Source organism: Grammomys surdaster, unplaced genomic scaffold (genome assembly GCF_004785775.1).
Source record: "Grammomys surdaster isolate TR1022 unplaced genomic scaffold, NIH_TR_1.0 61, whole genome shotgun sequence".
NCBI lineage: Eukaryota > Metazoa > Chordata > Mammalia > Rodentia > Muridae > Grammomys > Grammomys surdaster.
The window spans coordinates 1925925-1951900 of NW_021604563.1; the positions used below are offsets into that span (position 1 = coordinate 1925925).

The following is a 25976-nucleotide window of genomic DNA, read 5'->3' on the forward strand; positions in this document are numbered from 1 at the left end:
AGAAGAAGAAGAAGAAGAAGAAGAAGAAGAAGAAGAAGAAGAAGAAGGAAATTAGATGTAAATTAAAGGGATCTAGACATGAGCAAGACCAATGAAACATAAGTGTATATGCAAACACCTTAAAGACACGATCTTTAGATGTTTCCTTAATTTTGCAGTCATAGAAACATAGTTTACTACCCTTTTAGAATACAAGACATCTTCTCAATTACTGTTGAACCTAGAGAAAACATAAAAACCTGAGGGAACATATGAATATTATCATTGAAGTACATAAAATATATGTATGCATGCTTATGTGTATATATTACACAGTCATATATATTTGCAAGTTCATTGTGATACTAGTCAAAAGGTAAAATAATAAAATACTTATCAACAGTAAAACAAATAACAAAATTATTAAATCATAAAGTCAAATGAAATTCCACCATTAAACAGGAATTTCTACATGTATTGACAAAATAATTTCCAAGACATGTATATTATGAAATAAGAAAATCAGCCTGTAAAATACTGCAAATATATACAATTTACACAAACTCTGGTGGAATTTTGATATAATTTGTGTTGCTTTAAAATACTAGCATTCTTAATTGGTGAGCAAATTATAAAGCATTTCTCCTTTTTAACTGTGTATATTTAAATGAACATTAGTAACTGACTTTTACAAAGGCTTAAATAGTCACTCAAGAGTCTCACTAGATCAGAAATTCACTGTGCCAGATTAGCAGGATTTTCTTTAAGGAAACCAAATGAATCAGCAAGGCATAGTTAAATAAATTTCCTAGGTTTGCCAGAATCCCAGAAACACCTTCTTTGAACTCTCTGAAGACTAGCCTGTTGGTATCTAAAAAAGATGGAACAGATTATATTCTGACTCAGCGTATGCTAGGAGCTAAACTGTCTATCAAATAAACTGAAAGAAGTCCTTACAGAATAGAGTTTCAAAGCTGAGGCTTAACTTGTACACTAATGACCTGGTAATTGTCTTACTGGCTTTTCAATGAAGTGTGAAATCCTCTGTTAACATGTCAACAATGTGTAACATATTATAAGCATGATTTTATTTTTACATTGGGTATCTACTCTGGTAATCTCACCAATATACTTTTAAAAACACCTTAAATTATGGCTTTCTTTTGTTCTATGATGTTTAAAAACATATAGTAGTAAACTTTGTCATATATCCAAAAATATTTCTGTTTACATTATGAGCATGTGATCAATTACTATTTACATTGATAATCATTCTTTCTCCTTTTAAATATTTTTATTATTATATGTAACTGCATTCACTTTTACTTGTGTATATGTATACATAACGATGTGTTTGTTCACATACATGCCAAGCCACACAAGAAGAGGTCAGAAGACAGCTTTCTTGAGTCAGTTATCTCCTTCCATATTAATCTGTAGTTTGGATATTAAACTATTATCACCTGGATTACATGGCAAATACCCTTGAGCCACTATATTAGTCCCTTACTTTTTATTTAACTATTAGAAATGTTTCTCCATTTGTTGCCAAAACCTTGGAACCAAAGAAGAAATGTGTAGGTCTTTTTAATGTAAACGTCTGGCCTAAGGGATACCAAGTGTAACAAATTGTTTTAGTTATAGACAGGTTAAAAAAATAAAAATAACCAAATTGTCCTGTAGTACTGCTGAGATAATAAAGCCGAGATCCTCACATTCATAACTCATATCACGTCTCCATCATAGAATTAACAGGGGACTAAATGTATAAACAGAATTAAAGAGTATATATTTTGGTTCTGTGATGGTTAAACTACAGAAATTAGATTTGTTTATGTTAACTGCCTTGGTCAATGCAATTACACCAGGACAGATAGGTAGTATAAAAATTGATAAAAGGAATTTTATTATATTTACCTTATCATTTACTATATTTTGAGATACAGACCGTCTCCAACTTTCCAAATGCTACATATATATGGCATCATCTCTGGCTAACAAGAAATCTTGTAGATAGTCTTATGTTTGTTCCTTAGATATAAGAGTCCAAGTTCCATATTAGCTCTGTTCTAGAAAGTGAAGACATGTAGAGAGATTTTACAGTTGTATATAATCCCAGGTCACACTTAGAAATATTTCTATGTACTATTGTTTTATGTAGTCAGAGATTATGTCTAAGTTTATCAAGTGAAGTTTCTATAAAAACAAAACAAAACAAAACAAAACAAAAATCCGTGTACCTGTGTGGAACTTTCTATAAGACCAATTGACTGATTAAACTTCTAAGTGATTGTGCTACTGATTAAAACTTTGAGTGGAGAGCTTGAATGTTGATGATGCAGTTCTACATTCAAATTTCCTTATGCTATCTTTAGTCACATAGATTCTGTTGATTCTATTTCCATGTTCAGGTCATCAACTGTTTTATTCATTTTCTTGCATTGTTTGTGTTTCTATAGATTCCTATGCAGAATTTATGCATTTCCTCTTTAAGGACCTCTATCATATTTATAAAAGTCTTTATCTTGTGCTTTAGCTGTGTTGCAATTCTCAGGGCCTATTGCTGAACTCTAGTGAAGGCATATTGTCTTGACACTATTACACTGTTACAGTGTTTTTACATTAGGAATCTGGATTTGGGATAGTCATAATTCTCGGTGCTGATATCTTGTCTTGTCCTTGTTGGGTGTGTGTTTGTTTCTTGGTTTCTTTGGCCTTCTTTGGTTCTTAGAAGAATGTGATGGCTGTGTTTTGCCTGATAGAGAAGGCTTCGAGGTTTCTGATAGGTGTGGCCACTATAGTTTCCAGGCACAATGTGTTTGTACTGGGAGCTGATACTTAAAAATGTAGGTAGGCTAGTAGGGTCCACAGTGAAGAGGACAGAAGAGTATTCTATCAAGATCTGGTTTGTTCCTTGGGGATGGGTTCAGAGACTGAGAAAAGACCATAGAAGGTGGTATGCTACAGAGTTGAAGATGAAACTGGGGGACTGGATTTGAAGAAGATGGAGATTTAAGATATGAATCTTGACTACGCTTTTTGCTGCCCCATTTGTTTCTCTGTCATTCTTGGATGGAAGGTCCTAAGGGAATTCCTTCTGAAGTTGACGGCTTAAAAAATGAGATAGGGACTTGTGTCGCGTCCACCCTCGACCAGCAATGAAGACGCAACGCAGGAGCTCTTCTCCAAGCAGTTTAATCAGGACCCTTGAACAATCTTCTAACTGATGACCTTCTAACTGACCACCTTCTAACTGACGACCTCGAGGGAAGCCTCTCCAGGCTTAAGTACTCTAGGGCTAGCCAACCCCCGTCTGCCACGTGGCAACAGCAGATAGGTCCACACACAGGGAGACAAGCCAGATCAACTGCCACTGCCATATAAGGAGTTGTTTACTCCTAAGAGTCCTCGCCAGCAGGTGGTGGAAGGCAGAGACCAGTGCCATCTTAAAGGTGCAGCACTATGCGGCTCTCCACAGACTTGGAGAAAAAGATCTCTATGATCCACTGGAGATGGGGACAGAGAGAGGAAAGGCACAGGAAGTGGCTTGCTATAGAGTTCAGGGTGAGACTGGGGATTAGATTTGAAGGAGAGGAGGAGGGAAAGTTGAAGGTTTGCAGTTAACCTGTCTGATTTTCTGGCCTGTGTGTTCTATCTGATATTTCTAAAATCACTCATCTTCTTCATGAACAAGTTTCAAAATTTATTTAAATAAGAATAAATTCATACTAATCTTCAAATTCTATGTTTGTTCAAACATAGTATTCTTCTATTAATTTAAGAAAGCTACTTAAGCTTAGATATGAAATTCTATATTTGGCAATTATATATATATATATATATATATATATATTAACACTTTAAGTATTATTACACTGGTCTTTAGCTTCTACTGCAATAGCTGTTAAGTCATCTGACAATCTGATTGCCCTTTTAAAGTTTACCTTTTTTCTCATTGAATACTTTATTTTTGTTTTAGTGTTCTGAGTTTGGGCTATAAAATGCAAAATCATGTATTTTATTCATATTTACTAGAATCCATTTGGTTCACTTATAATTGTAACTGAAGATTTCTGTCCCCATCAATTTTGAAAAAGAACATAAATCACTTTTGCTGTTTTACATAATTAGATTATCTTCACCCAGGTATTTATGAATAAGTTTTAAATTATAAAAATACTTTATACCAGGAATATTTTCTGTATATCTAGTACATCATTGATGCAATTATAAAAATTTAAATAAAATATTGGCTTTAAAATATAAATTCCTGGGAGATGCCCCACTGACCTCTCACAACCTATGGTTGCAGGTAAGTTATCCTGGAGGCCATGAGAATGGGAAAGTTGGCCCTGCCCCCTCCCTGGTTGTAGCACTTGGCAAAGCAAGCCTTGCACCTCACCTGAGCAACACAGTAGAATTGGGTCTGGTGATTAAGGGACAAGTGAGCCCACTGAGGGCACCAGAGGAGAGGAGCTGGTTCTGCCTCTCAATGGCTGCAACACTGGGTGAGCTAGATAGGGTAATGCTCACCCTAGTGACATGCTCATAAAAGATCAGGGATTAGAGTTGGCCCGCACCAACATGTATTCAATCTATGATCTGTTAGGGTGCCTGAAAGGGCTGGTTCTGCAGATCCAAAGCTTCAGGATCACCATGACGCAGGGCAACAACAGAATATCTGGAATAGTCTTCATTAGTTCCCAGTATAGCAGAAGCAGTGTAGCAGAAGCCAAAGGTCTGGAAACAGACCAATGACACATCACAATCGACATTTTCAAGTAAAGTCGTGTGGACAAAAGGGTATAATGTGTGACACACTGAAGCTTTCACAGCACAATTTTTTTGTTCTATCTTATTTTGTTTTCTTTTGAAATAAAGGCTATATAAGGGTGGAGGGTAGATACAAAGGGAAAGGGAAATGAGTTGGAATCGGGTACATGATGTGAAGTACACAAGGAATCAGTCAAATTTTTAAAAAATACAAATTCCTATATTTCAGAAATAAATGTATCCCTGGGTTTGAAAACATATGGCTAGACTTTAATTTCTAATATCTTACTTGAATTTCTACATCAATTTTTATAGATTAATTTGGAATAACTTGTTCACATACTTCTTATGCATAACTGCAATAAAAGTTATGATTTTCTTTAGAGAAGACTCTATTTTGAGACAACATCTTATTCAGAAATCAAGCATGGCCTGTAATTTACTAGGTATCCCAAGTTGTCTTCAAATTGCGAATCCTCCTATCTCTGTCTCTCAGGTGCTGTGATTTTAGGTATATGACACCTGGCCTAGATCTATTATTTCTTTATAGGTGTGTTTAAAATAAATATTCATAGAAGACATGAATCATCTGAATAAAATATTTGGAACTTAAATGTTTCCCCTAAAACTAACGTACTAATGTTTTGTTTTGCTTTTTACTTCAATGTTGGTATTGTTAAGAGCCAGGGGAAAACAAAGTCTTTAGTTCATTGGGGGCATTGCAATTGTGTGGTGTGTTGCTGTTTTTCCTGTACTCTTAAGCCACAAGGAAAACACTTGACTGTGACTACATACACCTGAAAATTACATGCCACTACAGTCTGAAAACAACAGGTTCAAAATTCATAAATCTCTATAACTATAAACCAAAATGAACCTTTCTCCTTCTAAGATGTTTACCTCAGATATTTCATTTAACACAGGAAAATGTCACTGAGACCTGGGATTTATGTTTTTATTATGTACATGAAAATGTGGAAAGGAGTTTCATATTGCTTTACGGGAAGGGTGTGGGGAAAGTTAGAGGAATTAGAGAAAGTCTAGAAATTTGTATGCCGAGTTTCACGGATGATACTGGTGGTGCCTCAGAAGATGATCAATAATAAAAGATAGTCAGACATGGGTTCAGATAAAAATAAGCATTCTATTTGGAATTAGAATAAAGGTCACTCTTGTTGCACTATTTGAAAAGGCTTTGTCTATGTACTTATACGTTTTTGAATACTAGGCTTAAAATTAAGAAATCATTTTCTTTTTCTTTTTTTTTAATTCAGGACTACCAGTTTTAATAATTCAGGAATTTTAGAAAATGATAATAATAAATTGGTTATATTAGAAGTCAAGCCCTTCAAAATAGACCATGAATAATAATGTGATGAAAAGGGTACAAATTACCAACGAACAATGCACAACTCCCTTAATTTACAAGTTTACCTTGGAAACATTCTGTACAAAATTAGGGATGGGTCAAGGTTTTCAGTGACTAATCCATGTACACCTGAGAAGCTTAAGAAATCATTTTCATGGTAAAGAAAATTTCAAAGTACCACAACACTTAGGCAATAGAAAATTTATTAGTTACTCTGATCCAAATTTACATGAAAATTTGCAACATAAGAAAACACTAATGCAGAAATATTTGAGAACTTGACCAACACCTCAAAAGAAAAAAAATGTAAAAAATATATGGTTAAGGAGCCTGCTGTTATCATTTCTAGTGTTCACCAAAAGAATATGAGTGCTTTATACTAGCATAATATGAAAGATATTTTGACAAAATTTATCCCAAACACACCAAATTAGAAATATTCAACTGGATTCAATTAAAAGTTCTTTTAGACAAAGGCTCTGAGGAGTTCTACTTATTCAAAAGTATCAATGAATTCAGCTCTTCGATTTCAGTCCACAAGACATAGAGATTGCTGCAGAGATGATGTAAATATGTACAAGTGCTGCTCTTCTGTTAGAAGACATTGATATTATCTACATGGTGCTAGTTTAACAGGAAAACCAAATAGTAGAATTATATGGACCTGGAAACTTCCACCAAGTTTTCAAAGGAAAATCAAAGGTCCATGCGTTCTGCTGAATTCTCATCATTCTGCCCTTAGCTCATAAGTGAGTTATATGTGAACCTGTAGGAGTGAAGTCAATGCTGTCCAGGTAAGGAAGAAATGCTAGAAACATGACAGCATGGGCTGCAAGCAAAATCATATCCAAAGAGCAGCAATGTATGAATTCCTCTAAAATTTATAAAAATAAATAAAAATACTATATCTTAAATATTTTAATGAAAATTAATATTTTTGTATAAATTACTGGGTGAAAAGGTACAATATGGCTTACAAACAGCAATGTCACACTGGTAGGTCTCCTAAAGTTCCTTAGAACTCAAATACCATTGTAGCATACCATAAAGCAAGGATGTATTAGTTCCCTTACTAGATTTGGGTCTCGCTTAAGTTTGATCCATATCCATTAGATTTTTTGTCCCTTTATTCAGAAACAAGAATGTTTGTCCTATGCTTAATATAACTAGAATCTTAATGGTATATGATTTCAAAAGTTATTTTATAAGACTACATTGCAGAATTTACCTTATTTCACACAAAAAAGTTTAGACTTGAATTTATGGAATAATGAAAGAGTATAGATTTGTGGAACTCTCATAGATATACTGAATTAATTTTTCATTGTGATACATATAAACTTTTGGGGTCACTTTGACTTTGAAGGATAAGGGGGCATTTTAGTGGGTATTATTGGGCCTTTCTCCCATTGCTGTAAGCAAATAATTGACAACAAACAACTTACAGGAGAATGTAATTAATTTGTCTCATAGTTTGAGAAAGTCATGTCCACTGTGGCCCCCCAAAAAAAGCATGATAGAACTTATGAGAGTTAGCGGGTAGCTGGAACTCTTCAGTTTTTCTTTTTTTAAATATTTTTTGTGTATTATTTATTTATTTATTCACTTTATATCCTGATTGCAGCCCCCATCTTCTCCCAGCCCCCCCCACACTCTTATATTCATTTCCCCAATCCCCAGTACTCTCCTTCTCTGAAAAAAGGGAGACAACTCCCCCTGAGTATCAACCAACCTTAACACATAAAGTCACTGAAGGATTAGGCACATCCTTTCCCACTGAGGACAAACAAGGCAGCCAAGGTAGGAGAATAGAATACACTGGCAAGCAAAAGAATCAGGGTAAGCCCCTGTTCCAGTCACTGGGAAACCCACCTCAAGATGAAGCTATATGTCTGTTACATATATGCATGGGGCCTAGGTCTAGCCCACGCATACTCTTTGGTTCAGTTTCTGGAAACCTTCAAGGATCCACGTTAGTAGACTATGTTGGTCTTCTTATAGAGTCCTGCTGAGCCCTTCAAATCTCCTTACAACTCTTGCACAAAACTTCAGTGCTCTATATAATGTTTAGTTCTAGGGTCTTTGCATCTGTGTCAGTCACCTGCTGGGTAGAGCCTCTCAGAGAACAGTTTTGGTAGGCTGCTTGTATGCAAACATAAGAGACTGTCATCACTAGTCAGGGATTGGTTCTTCCCCATGTAATGAATCTCAAGTAGGGCCAGTCATTGGTTGGCCATTCTCTCAGTCTCCCTTCCAACTTTGTCCCTGCTTGTGAGAAGTTTGGTGTTTTTATTCCTCCTCTGAGAGCCCTATCTGGCTACAGGATGTGGCCACTCAGGCTCCATATCCCCCCTACTAGGAGTCTGTTAGAGGCATCCTGTTAGATTTCCTGGAGTCTCTGCTGTCCTTAGTCTTTTGCACATCCTAGAGATGAGCCTCCCCACTGGTTGCTGCAGATTTCCATTCAATCTCCTGGTTCTCTGTCCCTAGCTCTTCCTACACTTGATCTTGCCATCACCTCAGATGACAATTTTTCCCTTTCCGAATAACATCCTCATTTTGGGTGGTATTCTGTATTTTATGACTAATATTCATTAAAAATTGAGAACATATCACACATCTCTTTTCAGGCTGGATTACCTCGTTCAAGACAATATTTTCTAGTTCCATTCATTTGCCAAAGAATTTCATGAATTCATTCTTTTTAATAGCTGAGTAACTCCATTGTTTAAATGTACCACATTTTCTGTATCCAATCTTCTTTTGACAAACATCTGGGTTGTTTCCAGCTTTTGGCTATTATAAATAAAGCTGCTATCTGGGCGGTGATGGCGCACACCTTTATCCCCCCACTTTGGAGGCAGAGACAGGCAGATTTCTGAGTTCGAGGCCAGCCTGGTCTACAGAGTGAGTTCCAGGACAGCCCAGGCTATACAGAGAAACCCTGTCTCGAAAAACTCAAAAAATAAATAAATAAAAATAAATAAGTAAACAAACAAACAAACAAATAAATAAATAAATAAATAAGGCTGCTATGAACTTAGTGGAGCATGTATTCTTGCTATATGGTGGAGCATCTTTTGGTTATATGACCAGGAGTGGTATAGCTAGGTCCTCAGGTACTATGTGCAATATTGTGAGGAACTGCCAGATTGATTTTCAGAGTAGTTGTACCAGGTTGCAATCCCACCAACAATGGAGGAGTATTCCTTTTTTTCCACATCCTCACCAGCATCTGTTATCACCTGAGTTTTTGATCTTAGAGATTCTGACTGGTGTGAGGTGGAATCTCAGGGTTGATTTGATTTGCATTTCCCTGATGACTAAGGATGCTGAATATTTCATTAGGTGCTTCTCAGCCGTTTGATATTCCTAAGTTGAGAATTCTTTTTTTTCTTGTTTTTTTTTTTTTATTGATATTTTCTTTATTTACATTTCAAATGTCCCCTTTCCAAGTTTCCCCCCAGAAGCTCCCTATCCCATCCCTCTCCTGCTTCTATGAGAGTGTTCCCCAACCCACTTAACCACTCCTGCCTCCTTGCACGCTTATTCTCCTACACTGGTGCATCAAGCCTTTACAGGACCAAGGGCTTATGCACCCCATTTTTAATAGGGTAATTTGGTTCCCTGGAGTATAATTTCTTGAGTACTTTGTATATATTGGAATATTAACCCTCTATCAGATATGGAATTGGTAAAGATCTTTTCCCAATATGTTGGTTGCTATTTTGTCCTGTTGACAGTGTCCTTTGCTTTACAGAAGATTTGCAATTTTATGAGGTCCTATTTGTCTATTATTGATCTTAGAGCATAAGCCATTGGTGTTCTGTTCAGAAAAATTTCTCCTGTGCTCAAGTATTTGAGGCTCTTCCCCACTTTCTCTTCTATTAGTTTCAATGTATTTGGTTTTATGTGAAGGTCCTTTATCCACTTGGACTTGAGCTTTGTACTAGGAGATAAGAATGGATTTATTTGCATTCTTCTACATGTTGTCCTCCAGTTGAACTAGCACCTTTTGTTGAAAATGCTATCTTTTTTCCACTGAATGGTTTTAGCTCTTTTGTCAAAGACCAAGTGACCATAGGTATATGGGTTCATTTCTGGGCCTTCAATTCTCTTACGCTGATATACCTGCCTGTCACTTTACCAGTACCAATACTATGCAGTTTTTATCACTATTGCACTGTAATACAGCTTAAGGTTAGGGATGGTGAGTCCCCCAGAATTTCTTTTATTGTTGAGAATAGTTTTTGCTATCCTGAGTTTTCTTATTCCAAATGAATTTGCAAGCTGCTCTTTCTAACTCCATGAAAAATTGTGTTGGAATTTCGATGAGGATGGCATTGAATCTGTAGATTGCTTTCAGCAAGATGGCCATTTTTACTATACTAATCCTGCCAATCAATGAGCATGGGAAATCTTTCATCTTCTGAGATCTTCTTCAAATTCTTTCTTCAAAGTTTTGAAGTTCTTGTTTACAGATCTTTCACTTGCTTGGTTAGATTCACACCAATGTATTTAATATTATTTGTGACTATTGTGAAGGGTATCACTTCCTTAATTTCTTTCTCAGCCTGTTTATCCTTTGAGTAGAGGAAGGCTACTGTTTTATTTGAGTTAATTTTATATCAAGCAACTTTGTGAAGTTGTTAATCATCTGTAGGAGTTCTCTGGTGGAATTTTTCACTTAAGTATACTATCATATCTTCAAATAGTGGTATTTTGACTTCTTCCTTTCCAATTTGTATCCCTTTGACCTCCTTTTGTTGTCTAATTGCTCTGGCTAGGACTTCCAGTACTATATTGAATAGGTAGGAAGACAGTGGGCAGCATTGTCTAGTCCCTGATTTTAGTGGGATTGCTTAATTTTTCTCCATTTAGTTTGATGCTAGCTACTAGTTTGCTGTATATTGCTTTTACTGTGTTTAGGTATGGATCTTGAGTTCCTGATCTTTCTAAGATTTTTACCATGAAAAAGTGTTGAATTTTGTCAAATGCTTTCTCTGCATCTAATGAAATGATCCTGTAGCTTTTTTCTTTTGAGTTTGTTTATATAGTGGATTACATTGATGGATTTCCATTGAACCATCCCTGCATCACTGGGGTGAAGCCTACTTGATCATGATAGATGACAGTTTTTCTGTGTTCTTGTATTTAGTTTGTGAGAATTTTATTAAGTATTTTTGGATTGATATTCATAAGAAAAATTGGTCTGAAGTTCTCTTTCTTTGTTCGGTCTTTGTGTGGTTTAGGTATAAGCGTAATTGTGGCTTCCTAGAACAAATTGGGTAGTGTTCCTTCTGTTTCTATTTTGTGGAATAGTTTGTAGAGAATTGGTATTAGGTCTTCTTTGAGGGATGATACAATTCTGCACTAAAACCATCTGGTCCTGGGCTTTTTTTGGTTGGGCGACATTTAATGACTATTTCTTTAGGGGTTATAGGACAGTTTGGATGGTTTATCTGATCCTGATTTAACTTTGGTACCTGCTATTTGTCTGGAAAATTGTCTATTTCAACCAGATTTTCCAGTTTTGTTGAGTATAGGCTTTTGTAGTAGGATCTGAAGTTTTTTTTTTTTTTTAATATCCTTGGTTTCTGTTGTTATGTCTCCTTTTTCTGTTCTGCTTTTGTTAATTTGGATACTGTCTCTGTGCCCTCTGGTTAGTCTGGCTAAGAGTTTATCTATCTTGTTGATTTTCTCAAAGAACGAGCTCCTGGTTTTATTGTTTCTTTATATAATTCTTTTTGTTTCTACTTGGTTGATTTCAGCCCTGAGTTTGATTATTTCCTGTCATCTACTACTTTTGTGTGTATTTACTTCTTTTTGTTCTAGAGTTTTCATGTGTGCTGTCAAGATGCTAGTGTATGCTCGCTCCAGTTTCCTTTTGGAGGTACTCAGAGCTATGAGTTTTCCTTTTAGCACTGCTTTCTTAGTGTCCCGTAAGTTTTGGTATAATGTGTCTTCATTTTCATTAAATTCGAAAAATTCTTTAATTTCTTTCTTGACCAACTTATTGAATAGAGAGTTGTTCAGCTTCCATGTGTATGTCGGCTTTCCATTTTGGGATTGTTGTTGCTGCTGTTCTTGTTGTTATTGAATATGAGCCATAGTCCGTGGTGGTCTTGTATCTATTTAGGCCTGTTTTGTGACCAATTATATGGTCTATTTTGGAGAAGGCAACATGAAGTGCTGAGAAAAATGTATATTCTTTTGTTTTAGGGTGAAATGTTCTATAAATACCTGTTAAATCCATTTGATTCATAACTTTTGTTAGTTTCACTGTGTCTCTGTTTAGTTTCAGTTTCTATGATCTGTCTATTGCTGAGATTGAGGTGTTGAAATCTCCCACTATTATTGTGTGAGGTACAATGTGTGCTTTGAGCTTTAGTAAAGTTTCTTTTGTGAATGTGAGTGCCCTTGCATTTGGAGCATAGATGTTCAGAATGGAGATTTCATCTTGGTAGATTTTTCCTTTGATGAGTATGAAGTATCCTTCCTTATCTGTTTTGATAACTTTTGGTTGAAAGTCAATTTTAGAATGGCTACTACAGCTTGTTTCTTGGGACCATTTGCTTGGAAAATTGTTTTCCAGAACTTTACTCCAATGTAGTGTCTGTCTTTGTCACTGAAGTGCATTTCCTGTATGCAGCAAAATGCTGGGTTCTGTTTATGGATCAAATCTGTTATTCTGTGTCTTTTTATTGGGGAATTGAGTCCGTTGATGTTAAAAGATACTAAGGAAAAGTGATTGTTACTTCCTGGTATTTTTGTTGTAGAAGTGGAATTATGTTTGTGTAGCTTTCTTCTTTTGGGTTTGTTGAAATGTTACTTTCTTGTTCTTTCTAGGGTTCTTTCTAGGTCAATGGAGAGTTTTCCCTCTGTCATCCTTCGTAGGGCTGTATTTGTGGAAAGATACTGTGTAAATTTGATTTGTCATGGAATATCTTGGTTTCTCCATCTATGGTAATTGGAAGATTTGCTGGGTTGAAAAACTAAATGTTGTAGAAGATTTGAAACTGTCTAGGTTTTATGTTCTAAGCTCCTACTTTAATTGTAATATACATTGGAATATTCTTTGGGTAGATTTTATTTGGAGTCTGTAGTGACTAATTTTATGTCAACTGGCTACAAACTAGAGTCATCAGAGTGGAGAGAACCTCAAATGAGAAAAATGCCTCCATAAGATCCAACTCAGTGATCAATGGGGTAGGGCATGGCCCAATGTGGGTGGTGTCATCCATAGTCTGTAGTCCTGTGTTTTATAAATAAGCAGACTGAGAAAGCATTTCAGAGCAAGCCAGTCAGTAAGCAGTACCTTCCATGGCGTTTTCATCAGCTTTTGCCTTAGTGTCCCAGCTCTGTTTGAGTTCCTGTCCTGGCTTCCTTAAATGATAGACTACAATAAGCAAATGTAAGTCAAATAAACCCTTTCCTCGACAACTTTTTTTTGCTCATGTGTTTCTCATCACACCATTTGAAATCCCAAGAGAGTCCTTTAAGGAGTGTACCTGGAGGGATCCATGGCTCCAGATATATATGTAACAGAGGATGGCCATGCCTGACAGCAAACTGAGGGGTGGCCCTTGGTCCCAGGGAAATTTGATTCCCCAACGTAGGGGGATGCTGGAATGGTAGAGCGAGAGAGTGTGGGTAGTTGGGGGAGCACCCTCATACAGGCAAAGGGGAAGGGCAGATGTGGAATGGGGGGTTGGTGGAGGGGTAACCGGGAAGTGTGATCTCATGGGATAGGGGACTGGTGGAGGGGATAACTGTGAGATATCTATTGAGATGTAGACAAATGGAATGATTAATAAAAATAATATATTTGAGATGACTTTAGAGACATTGAGCATTAAATGCATTTTCTTTCCCTTCGTTCTCACTTCTTGAATTCTAATAAATTAATTTTTTCAACTTAGTATTATTTAATAGAGCCTTTACTCATGCTTTCCCCTTTTTAGTCATCTTTCTTCTTTTCCTGGTAAAAATCTATTTTCTAATGGCATGTCTTAGAATTCAGCAATCAAGGATGTTGCTGAAGCTCTCTGACATGTTTACTTTTCTGTTATTTTGCTCTTCAGCTCCAGGGGTTCCATTTGGTTTAGTTTTATGATTCATAATTCTTTAATAAACTTTTCTTCTTGTTAATGCATATCTAATTTGGTTTTGCTTATTCACCTATTCAGGTGCTTTCATTAAGCTTCTTAATGATGTCTATTTTTAATTCTTTTAAGGCAATGCATGCATTTCTACTGCATTGGAGTTAATTCTTAACAACTTTGCATCTTGTTCAGAGGATTTGAAGGAGCAACATACATATGCCTTTCAGTCTTTACAGGTAAGATTTTGGAGTTGGTTTCTAAATTGGTAGAATATTTCTAATTTCACAGTTATGGGCTGCAATCATTTAATGTGGCTGATTTGGGTATACAGTGAAAATTATGTTTGACAGGTCACTTAAAGGGGTTCAAACATGCTTGCCATTTTACTTTTCTGAGAAGATATTGACAGCCTCTAGAAATTTGGTCAGTTGGCTTGGTTTTCTAGTGATAATGAATATTCCTGGACTATGATTTAGTAGTATTGGCCCAGACTGCAGGGATCCTCCAGGATGTACATTTAAAAATACTTCAGAATAATTTTCCATATTCAGGGACAAGGAGAAACATATATCTCTCAAGAACACTGGTTTGGCAGATATGCTCTTAAATGAAGCTGAGAGAGGATCAGGAGAACTCATAGGGCTACCTCATGACCAAGGACATCAGCCCTGACTTTCAAGTATACAGATGAGTGTCTTTCTCTCTAAGTCTTTAGGAAAAGAAGACTATACCCACACTTTAGGTGGGAGGAACTGGAACTCAATTATATAATTTCCTCAGGATCTGTAGGCATTGTTGTTTGACAGGCCTGTATTTATGTGCACTTGTGGGCATGTCTCCTGTGGAGTTCCTGGATAAGCAGTACTTCTCTTATATAATGGGTGAACGAAGCTAGAGCTAGCTCAAAAGCCATGCCAGAACCCATAATTGAGTCTGATACTTGAATATTAGTGGGTTTTTTTCTCCCTGGGTTTCTTGTTTGATGGTGCTAGTTGCTGGACCACAGTCAAATCAGACAATAGCCAAATCCTCAGAGGTAAAAGCATGATTCCAGCCTTGTTGGGATCTGTCAGCATTTTGAACCTCCTACCTGGGTACTAAAACTCCTGCAAAGTCTCATTTTTGTCAAAGATAAATACCAAATTATTGTCACTGTAGGAGTGTGACAGCAGGGTACCTACTAGTCTGTCATCTTGCTTTACACATTGTCTTGTTTACTGTTTTGCTTTTTATATTTTGTTTTTTCATTTTCCTTACTGATATTCGCAGAAAACTCTAAGTATGATAGTGTAGGTTCTTGATTTCTTCCTCTTTTAAATGTCATCTGTGGTATGAAATAGGTCAGTCCCATGCATCGTCTCTGGTTGGTGGTTCAGTTTTTGTGCCCCATGTGTGCCTAGGTTACTCATTTCTGTAGATTTTCTTGTGGTGTTCTTGACCTCTCTCCTCTTTTCAATCCTTTCTCCTCTTATTCCACAAGATTCTCTGAGCTCTGCCTAATGTATGGCTATGGGTCCCTGAATCTGTTTCAGTTAGCTGCTTGGTGGAGCCTCTCAGAGGACAGTTATGCTAGGTTCCTGTATGCAAATATATCAGAATATTATTAATAGCGTCAAGGATGGGTTCTCTCTTCTAACATGAGACTTGGGTTGGGCTAGTCATTGATTGGTCATTCTTCACTTTCTGTTCCCTCTTTATTCCTGCACTACTTACAGGCTGGAAAATTATGGATCAAATTTTTGTGGCTGTGTTCCATCCATTGGAATTCTTGCCTGGTTACAGGAGGTGATGATTTCATGTTCCATATGCCCCAAGTTTAGGATTCTTAGCTAGGGTCACCCTCATAGCGTCCTGGGAGTTTCCAATGTATTCAGTTGTTTTAAATAAAGAATTGCTTGTTTATTTTACTGCTTATAGAAATTACATGGTGTAACTTTCACAGTCAATAAGCAGTTAATTTGTTCGTCTTTTAATTGATTGCAATGATATTTTCATGACATTCTTTCTTTTGCATGATCTATATTGAAGAGTCAAAGATATATATTTAGCAAGAGAAATTGTACCCCATATGTGGCAATAAAAGTCTATAATTTTTTCTACATTTGGATAATGTAAAGATGTTAATATTAACAGTGACGAGCACATATATGTTTGAATCTTGCAAGTTTTTTGTGTTGAGGTTTTTTCATTTCTTTTTTTAAAATTTTAATACTATAGGAAGTACAATTATTTTATTTATTGAATTTTTGATTAATCATTGATAAAGAAAGGAAACTTAGTCTGAATATTGATTGCATATTCTGACATATTAAGACTAACATAGCTTTCTTGGAATGATCTTTTTTATTATTGTTATTTCACTTAAGTTCATTTAATCATAGATCTGAGATGATTTTGAAAGTTTTTGTTTTCTCGACTTGTATCATTATTCTCACTAAAGTCTCCTTACTACATAGAGTACAATTAGCAAAATTGAGTGTCTTTCTTCTCCTTACTATCTGAATGACAGGCTAAAATGTGTCACCATGATGGTAGAAAGAGAGATTGTATACATGATCTTAATAAGGCAGATCTAGTCTTTGACTTATTCATATGTGGATTTGTATGTTAAACGTGTTGGATGTTGTAAAACTATTTTCTTGAATTTACTGAAGTGATCATGTATCTCATTGTTCTTCATCCCATTAATGTAGTAAATTATATTTATTAATCTTTCATATATATCTAACCAGATAAGCATTCTATTGTGCCTTGAATGTGAAATATCCCCTACAATATCGTTTCTTTGAAACTTGGCTCCAAGCTGGAGGAAGAACTTATTGGAATCAAGTATATTACTGAAAGTAGGCCTCTAGGTCTTATGTCCCATCTCTCCTTTTCATTTATCTTTTGACAATTTTATGTCATTGTATAGAACTACCTTAAATTTCTGTTGTCATGCTTCCCCACAATAATAGATTGTATCTATTCTTGAACTGTGAGTCAGAATAAATTAAGTTACATTTTATTGTCTGATATTAGGTCAAAGCAATAAGAAATGTAACTTAGATATAATTCAAATAAACATTCTAATGATTGTGGCTTAATAATACTTTTAGTGTATTTAGTATGCTACCTCACTCAGTTTATAAATCTATTGCTTAAAATTGTTTTATCAATCATTATAAGGCATGATGGTTATTTATTTATTTATATATATCAAATCGTAATTTTTACTTATTCACATAGGGTGTTCAGGGGGAATACAGATATCTTTCAGAACAGGGTATCGGCTGGGTGAATGTTCAGGGGACAGATCACTATGACTCTGCCTATGATTCACTTGTCCTTATCTAAGTTGGTATTATCTGCCAAGGCTACCTATTTACAAGGTCTATGACTACTCAGGCTGGTAAATTTCCACAAAAGGTGCCTGTTTACAATAGCTTATAGCCATCTGTTTTAATGTTTTTTTCCACAGAGACCCAAGAGTTGGTGTTAGTGTACATGTATGACAGGCCTATTGCTGATTTTAGGCTTATGGCTGCTTTTAGGCCTAGAGTATATAAGCAGGGCTGCCCCTGACATCTCCTCCCTCCTCTAAGTATATAAGGTCTGTGGTGATTCTAATCTTGCGAAGGTAGGGATAGAGGCCTGACCTCCAGTAACTGAAGGGGACTTTGTAATAGCTCTGGTCCCCCTGTTGTTATCCAGTAAGGCATGAGGGCCATACCCATCCTGATAAGACATGATGGTTTATTGTTTTTATTTTCTTCATTTAATTTGTTTTTTGTCAGTTTAAAGAAAATACAATTCATTCTATTTTCTCTTAATCATACCCACTTTTATTTAACTCAAATTCCTGATATTATTCCCTTCTCTCTATGTGTCCTCTTCCAGAATTTATGTCTTTTTTGTTCTGATTTAACAAGGCTTATCTTTTTAGTCATGGGTTCTTATTTATCCATTAGACTTGCAAGGGCTCATCACTTGGAACACATCAAAAGACAATTACTATCCCTCTCCAAGAATACATCAGTAGCCAACTGTATTGGCTAGTTTTATGTAGACTTGACACAAGCTAGAATTTTCTGAATAGAGGAAACTTCAATTGATTAAGATGACAGCATAAGATCCAACTGTGGTGCATTTTTCTAAATTGGTGTTTAGTAGGGAAAGTGTCTAGTTCACTGTGGGTCTGTGGGTGGTACCATCCTCAGATTTTATAAGAAAGCAGGATGAGCATTCCATGATGAGTCAGCCAAAATCAGAAACCTTCCATGGCCTCTGCATTAGCTCCTACCTCTGGTTTCTGCTGTTTGAGTTCTTGCCCTGTTGATGAATAATCATGACCTTCAGTGATGAACAGTGATATGTAAGTGTAAGCCAAATAAAGGCTTTCCTCCCCTACTTCCTTTTTGGTCATGGTGTTTCCTAATAGCAATAGAAATCCCAATTAAGATGTCAACCATTCAGCTGTAAAGGGTTGGGCCTCAGGAGACTGTCCACTATCCATGATTAGCACTTAACATGCCCTGTTTTATGCATTCCAAGTTCAGGCAACATACCCACTGTGAAATCATGTTTGCAAAGGCTGTGTCCTGCTCTTAAGATAGCATTTTGCAGCATTCTTTCCTATCTTTTGGATTTTACATTGTATAAATTTAGGGATGAACACTCAGCTATCACTTATTTTGCCTTTCTCTGTGTTAATTTGCTAGGGCTACAAGAGCCAAGTGATAAAAAATAATTGGCTTAAACATTAAAAAGCTATTTTGTTAGAGTTCTTAAAGGATGAAACTGTAATATCAGTATGATTGTATGCTCTTGCTGAAGTATCTTTCTTTTGCTTCTCCATTGTTTCATTCCATATAGTTTTTCATAAGATCTTCCTTCATTTGCATGCCTGTCTGGTGTCTTTTTGTTTTCTATAATATTTTTTAGTATATGAACCAGATTGGAATAAGGCTAGCCCAGCTAGTCTATTTTTAACTTAATTATCATTTTAAATTATTCACTTGAATTGATTTTTAAATGTTCCTCCTCCATATGTAGCCCTGTTCTGAGGTATTCAGAGTTAGGAATTCAATGTATGAATTTTCGAAGAATACAATTATATCTACAACAAATCTGCTCTCTTAAGCCTCAAATTCATGTCATTCTTCCATATTACATATAAAACACATCCTTGGTCTCCAACAAGCTAGCAGATAATTTAGCCTGATCTAGAAAATTTAATTGTTGAATCTTATTGAAATATCATGTTTACTGGTTGTAGATATAGCATGATGTATAATACTGGTGTCATTTGTATACAAAAACATTCCAATTCAAAAAATGTGAAAATGAAATAAGGATGCCTAGTTCCAAGCAGGGCCAAAACATGGACAGTCTACTCTGTAACATTTTAAGTATCTAGTGTTATCCTCTTGGACTCAACACTTGATTGTCTGAGAATAACTTGGTTGCAGGCTTGGTATCACTGTGGAATAGCTCTCACTTATAGATTCTTTATCTCTTACATAAAATAATTAAAATGAGACTTGGAGGAATCTAAAATAAGATTATTGGAGTTCTAGAGAGAAAAAAACAGAGCAGAGTAGCTGAAGTTCTTGTTAACTCCCATGAGGAAGGAGATGGGAAAGGAAGAAAGACAGCTATATTTTGTATGTTAGAAGTTATGAAATCATACAGATTCAACAACAGAAAGTTGTAAGTAGCCAAAAAGAAGAATAGTTTCTTCAGATAGAGAGAGAAAAGAATGCATGGAGGAAAGTGGAGATTTCTGATTTCTTTGGAGACTCAGTTAAGTTATAATTATACTTTGTTCAGCAGACAGGTGAAAGAATATTTTGCTGAAGCAGACACAAGTAAAAGAATGTTTTACTGAAACCAACAGAGATGAAAGGATGTTTCACTATAGCAAAAGCATGAAGGGACACATGATGTTTAGAATGCATATAAATATGACAGTAGGAGCTCTAACATTGGTTCCCCTTGCTCTGCCTTGCTAGTCTTCTCTGGCAACATACGTGTATTGGTTCCCCTTACGTTTCATTGCTGAACTTAGCTTGTGGCACATTTATAGAGAGAAACTCACCAAAGAACTTCTCCTGTGACTTCTTGCTGCTTCAAATTATTCAGGCTTATTAACAAGCCTCATGATTTCTTCTGGACTGAACTGCTGTGTGATGTTTGCTAGCGGACTAGACTGAGTAAAACAGAGATATTTGAATTGCCTCAAAGAACTATTTCTAAACAGTTAGGTCTACTTCCCCCCCTATCCTAATAATCATTCTTTTCCACAACCTCCAGTGGGAGGTAGGCTAGAACAGAGATTGAATCCATATTAAAGTAGGTTCTGGAAAATATATGCCTACAATGGTGTTCAAGCCAACATAGGATTTAGCAAGCTTCTGGAAAAGGTTTGTAAAAAGTTTGTTTCGTGGAAAGACTATGGGTTTTTGTTTCATAAATTAAGACTCAGAAATCAGGCAAGGTTTAATTGCAGGTATTTGCAAGCAACTCCATGAAGAGAGAAGAATTTATGGTATTTAACTCCTCTCTAATGAAAAAAAATAGCCATTCCTCTTCTCTTCATAATGTTTTCAAGTCAATCATGTGCCTGTACACCTTTGGCCTCCAGGGTGGTCATCTTTATGTATGGAACTGGATTATTTTCATCACAAGAACCTTGTTTGAGCAAGGAAAAAACCTGCTATCCATATTAAAATGGTAGTATTAACCACTGGCCAAGTCACTTGAATACTGATTGTTGACCATCTTATTTGTGTCCGAGAATTTCAATAGGTAGGGATTCATGTGAAATGTAGGTTCCTGAAATTGGAGGCAGCAGATATCTATAACCAGAAAAAAAAAAGTCATTACCTATGGGTGTATCATTTCTAGCATCAGAAACTATTGTATATGTCCCTCATGGCACCTGAAAAGCAGAGGCTGTAAAAGGTTCTTTTCATTTTCTTTCTTCTTGCATATTATCTTGTCATTACCACTCTAATGGAATTGCAACACTGCTCCAAGTGTCCTATATGGTAGCTCCACCACAAAAGGCCCTGAGTTAAACTATGTGTTATAGAAGCATGACCCAATGAAAGGAAAACTGAAAAGGAGACACTTGTCCCTGCACCATGAGACCTGTGATAATAGTAGCAGCTACTACTGCTAATCAATGAATTAGCTTTGGGGTAATTTCTCCTTGGTGAATAACACATTCTTACAGAAAATTGACTCTATTGTTCATTAGTTAGTATTCTAGAATATTAACACACCCAAAACAACTGTGGAGCCCAGAAAGGTGGATACTAAATCTTAAACATGTACGACCTCCTTTGCACACTACAGTAGGAGTGTACTATAAAGGTCTTGGGATAGAGTATCCTTTTAGCTTCACAAGTTGCAATTTATTTGACTGCTTTGTAGTTGGTGCTTCAGAAAGCCTGATGTCTTAGTAGTTATCACTCCTTTTCCTTTGGTTTATGGCTCTAGTCCCATGAGTGCCATGGGAATATCTAGTGGAGTATCCCTCTAATGGTTCTGTCTCTATGGCAAGCTCTCCATACTTTTGAAGTATTTATCTTAATAGTGACGCAAAATATCATGATCACCAAATAATTCTTTGCTTCTGCAGAACCATAATCATAGCAAGATACATGCTTCAGTTCATTTTGGTCATGGCTAGAGTAGCCAGGGGACACTTCACTATAAACATGGAGGCAAATCCTTATGGAACCTCAGCCGTAATTTCACAGAGAACACATCAGAATCTTTATAAGTACATGTCCTTATAGACATGTGATTCTTTAGAATTTCTAGGATGTCAGTCTCCTAATAGTTGAAGTTTTAGGAATGTTTACAATAGAAGCCTGTTTCACACTTCTAAAATCAGGATGACTAAAATAATTCCATTGCAAAATAAACATTTGTCTATAGCACATAAGGTTAGCACAGGTCTTTTAGAATAGGGAGTATGTCTTCCTCTTTTATTGTTTAGATGTTGATGTTAACTGTTTAGAGGATTAATTCCCTAAATATTCAGTATATTTCACCAGTGATACTACTTATTCCTGAATTGTCCTTATTTTTGGAGAAGTGAAGAGATTTTTTTTTTTATTCAGTTCAGTCTCCTTACTACTTCACGAAAGTTTGTATTTCCACTTCTTCCACCATTCTTCCTTGATTAATTATGACTTTTAAATAATGTATCTACCTTGCTTAGATTATTCAAATTAATGTGTACAAATCTTTACTAATTTCTTATATTCTTTTTTCAACATTTTATGTTTTATTTTGTTGCTTCTCTCTTTTTATTTCCTCTTCAGGAATTGCTATAAAAGTATTACAATTTACTTGAAACTTTAGTATTATCTGAAAATTTTTCATTCTTTATTTTAAACTTATTCTTTAATCTTTTTTTACAGTCCAGACTTTATCCCCTTCCTGGTCCACCCTCTGGCTGTTCCACATCCCATACCTCCTCCCTCTATCTCCAAGAGAATGTCCCCACTCCACAACCCCACCCCACTAGACCTCCCCAATCCCTGGGGCCTAAGATCTATCAAATTTCTTATATTGCTTATATTTATGATCCCGTATGTATGTATGTATGTATGTATGTATGTATGTATGTATGTATGTATGTATGTGTATATATATATTTAAAGTATATTCTTGGGAAGTTGATATGTTTGCTACTATAACATGTACTCTTCTTAGTGTTTTCTACTTAAATGATATTTTATGTATGCAAGTTCACTTCACTGTTATTTCTCTGGAACAATTTTCTGTTCTTTCAATGTTCATTATGTTCTTAGACTGTTAGAAAGCATCTTTATTTTTTTAATCCATTTTGCAAATCTACCTCTTTGATACTCAGACCTTAGAAGTTCAACTACTTCCTTAAGATCATGCAACATTTGGGTGATTGTTCAAAATGCTTCATTGTGGGGACAGACAATGTAGACTTCAAGCAGATTAAACATATCTGCATGTCCCTTGGAGGGAAGACTGTGGTGATGATTCATAGGAACACTGTGATATGCCAGGCCATTTAAGGGCATCTTGAAAACAACCCAGCACTTGCTAAAGTGTTGCCTCATATCTGGGGTAATGTGGGATTTGTCTTCACAAAGGAGGACCTCACAGATATTAGTGACATACTGATGACCGGTAAGGTGCTGGGTACCACCTATGCTGGTGCCATTGCCCCATATGAGATCACTGTGCCAACCCAGGACATTGGTCTGAGGCTACAGAACCTCTTTTGTCTTGGCTTTAAACATCACCACTAATATCTTCAGAGGTTCCATTGAAAGTCTGAGTGCTGTGTAGCTGGTAAAAACTGAAGACAAAGCAGGAGCCACAATGCTACACTGACAAATATGGTGAGTGTCCCCTCTTTCTCCTTTGGACTGATCATCTAGCAGGTGTTTTATATGACAAGATTTATAGCCTGGTACATGGCATCAAAGTCCTGACTCAGCACTCACTTCCTAAAGGGTGTGTGAAATATTGCCAGTGTTTAGATTGTTTACCTGAATGTTGTCTCAGTATCATACTCTATCATCAGTGGATACAAGCGAGTCCTGGCTTTGTCTGTGGAGATCGAGTACACCTTCCCACATGCTGAAAAGATCAAGGACTTCTTGGCTGATCTATCTGAACTAGTGGCTGCTGTTCCTGCTACTCCTGCAGCCTCAGCCAAGGCTGAAACAAAGGAAGAATTGGAGGAATCAGTTGATGAAACGGATTTCAATCTCTGATTAATCCCGTCAAAGCATCCAACTGTGCCAGATTAATTTGAGAAATATGGAAATACAGGCTTCTTTTTTAAAAATAAGTTATTGCCAATAATTCATATTAAAAGTAGTTTATAATGGAAAGTCATATTCATTTTTACTTGCACAAAACAAGAAATATAAAATTTCAAAGACATATTCAAACTGCACTAAGCAAAATTTTTATTTACCATTTTGTAATATTTTCCTATCAGTCTTAGAACTTTCTCCTTCTTTTTGTACTTGTTAACTTCTTTTGTGTTTGTTTGAGTTTGCCTTGTGCCATACAAGAATTTATTTCTATGTTTGTTTTAAATATATTATATTGCTTTTTGTATTATCAGGAGAAGAACATATAACATCATAAAAGTATTTTAAGGGGATTTGATTCAAGGTACATATATAACTCTTTGAGTTCCTTGATTCTTTTTAAGGTTAGTGGCATGAATTCTACCCTTATGTATTTTAAAACATTTTTATATTTCATAATTATTATATGAAGATTAAATACTATAGAAAAGAAATCAGAGTAATAAGTTAATAGTATAGTGCTATTAGTTTCCATATGTATAAATGTACTTAACTTTATTCAGAACCTGTACATTTTTGTAATTTGAATCACTATATTGTGCTACTTAAATTTGACTAGAAAAATTCCTTTTAGCATTTCGTCCAGGATTGTCTAGTGGTAATGAACTCCTTTAGTTTTATTAGTGTCAATATTTTAATTTATTCTTTGTTTTGAAGAGTAATTTTGCTTGGTGTACATTATGTAGTAAGTAGCTTTTTTTCTGTTGTTTTATATATTTCTTTTGACTTCCAATGTATGTATGTGTATATATATATATATATATATATATAGAGAGAGAGAGAGAGAGAGAGACAGACAGACAGACAGACAGACAGACAGAGATAGATAGATAGATAGATAGATAGATAGATAGATAGATAGATATTATGATCATGGATTCCAAATATAGAAGGATTGATCTTGGGTTATCATGGTTCAAAGTAGCTTCCTTTTACCCACTGAGCTACTTTGTAACCCTGTATTCTGGAATTTAAAATATAGACCATAGAATCAGGTAAAATAATTAAGTGTTTTGGGAAGTCCAAGGTATGTTGGCTTGCTTTTTTGTTTTGGCTTAATGCAATAAATTAAGATCTTTGTATGTCTTTTCTATATTATACATTTTGCAAGAGACAGAGTGCTGAGCGTGGTGGTTTGAATATCCTTTGCCTAAGGGAAGTGGCACTATTTGGAGATGTGGTCTTATCAGAAGAGATGAGGCCTTTTTAGAAGGAAGAGAGTCATTATGGAGGCAGGGCTTTGAGGTCTCATATATATATTCTCAAATTTGGCCAGTGAGACACAGTCTACTCTGCTACTTCTAGATCAAAGGATAGAACTCTTGGTTCCTTCAGCATCAATTCTGCCTAAATAGTGCCATGCTTCCCACCATGATGACAATGGACTAAACCTCTGAAACTGTAAGTTATCCCCAACTGAATAATTCTTTTGTAAGAGTAGCTTCTTTCACGGTATCGTTTCACAGCAACGGAACCTTAAGACACTGACCAAATCAAATAAATATATCACAAACTCCTTGTGCTACTTAACGTATTTTAAGTGATATTCTCTTGAATACCAGAACCAACTAACTGTTTTCTAAAGTTATATATCAATATGTCTAGTGCAATTTCTCTATTATTGTGTTAAAGTATCATTTCATTATTAATACTAATATTTCTCTTACTCTAAAATCTAACTTTGCTAATATTATGAAGTTCATTAATGGTTTTATTAATTTAATAACCCAATTTCTGACTGTTCTGAGTATCAGAATGTGACATTCTTTATGAATGAGGTCTATTTAAATATAACCAGTGTACTATTCTTTAGAAAGAATAGTTAATGTGGATTTAATCAAATCAATGGCTAACATTCTCATAAGATTAACAGAGCACAGGGAAACA

The 25976-nt window shown here is 35.6% G+C and overlaps 1 pseudogene; it reads left to right on the forward strand.

The window, feature by feature from the left end:
- Positions 1 to 23984, forward strand: part of LOC114624747 — a 92088-nt pseudogene extending 68104 nt beyond the window's left edge.
- Positions 23985 to 25976: the final 1992 nt, after the last annotated feature.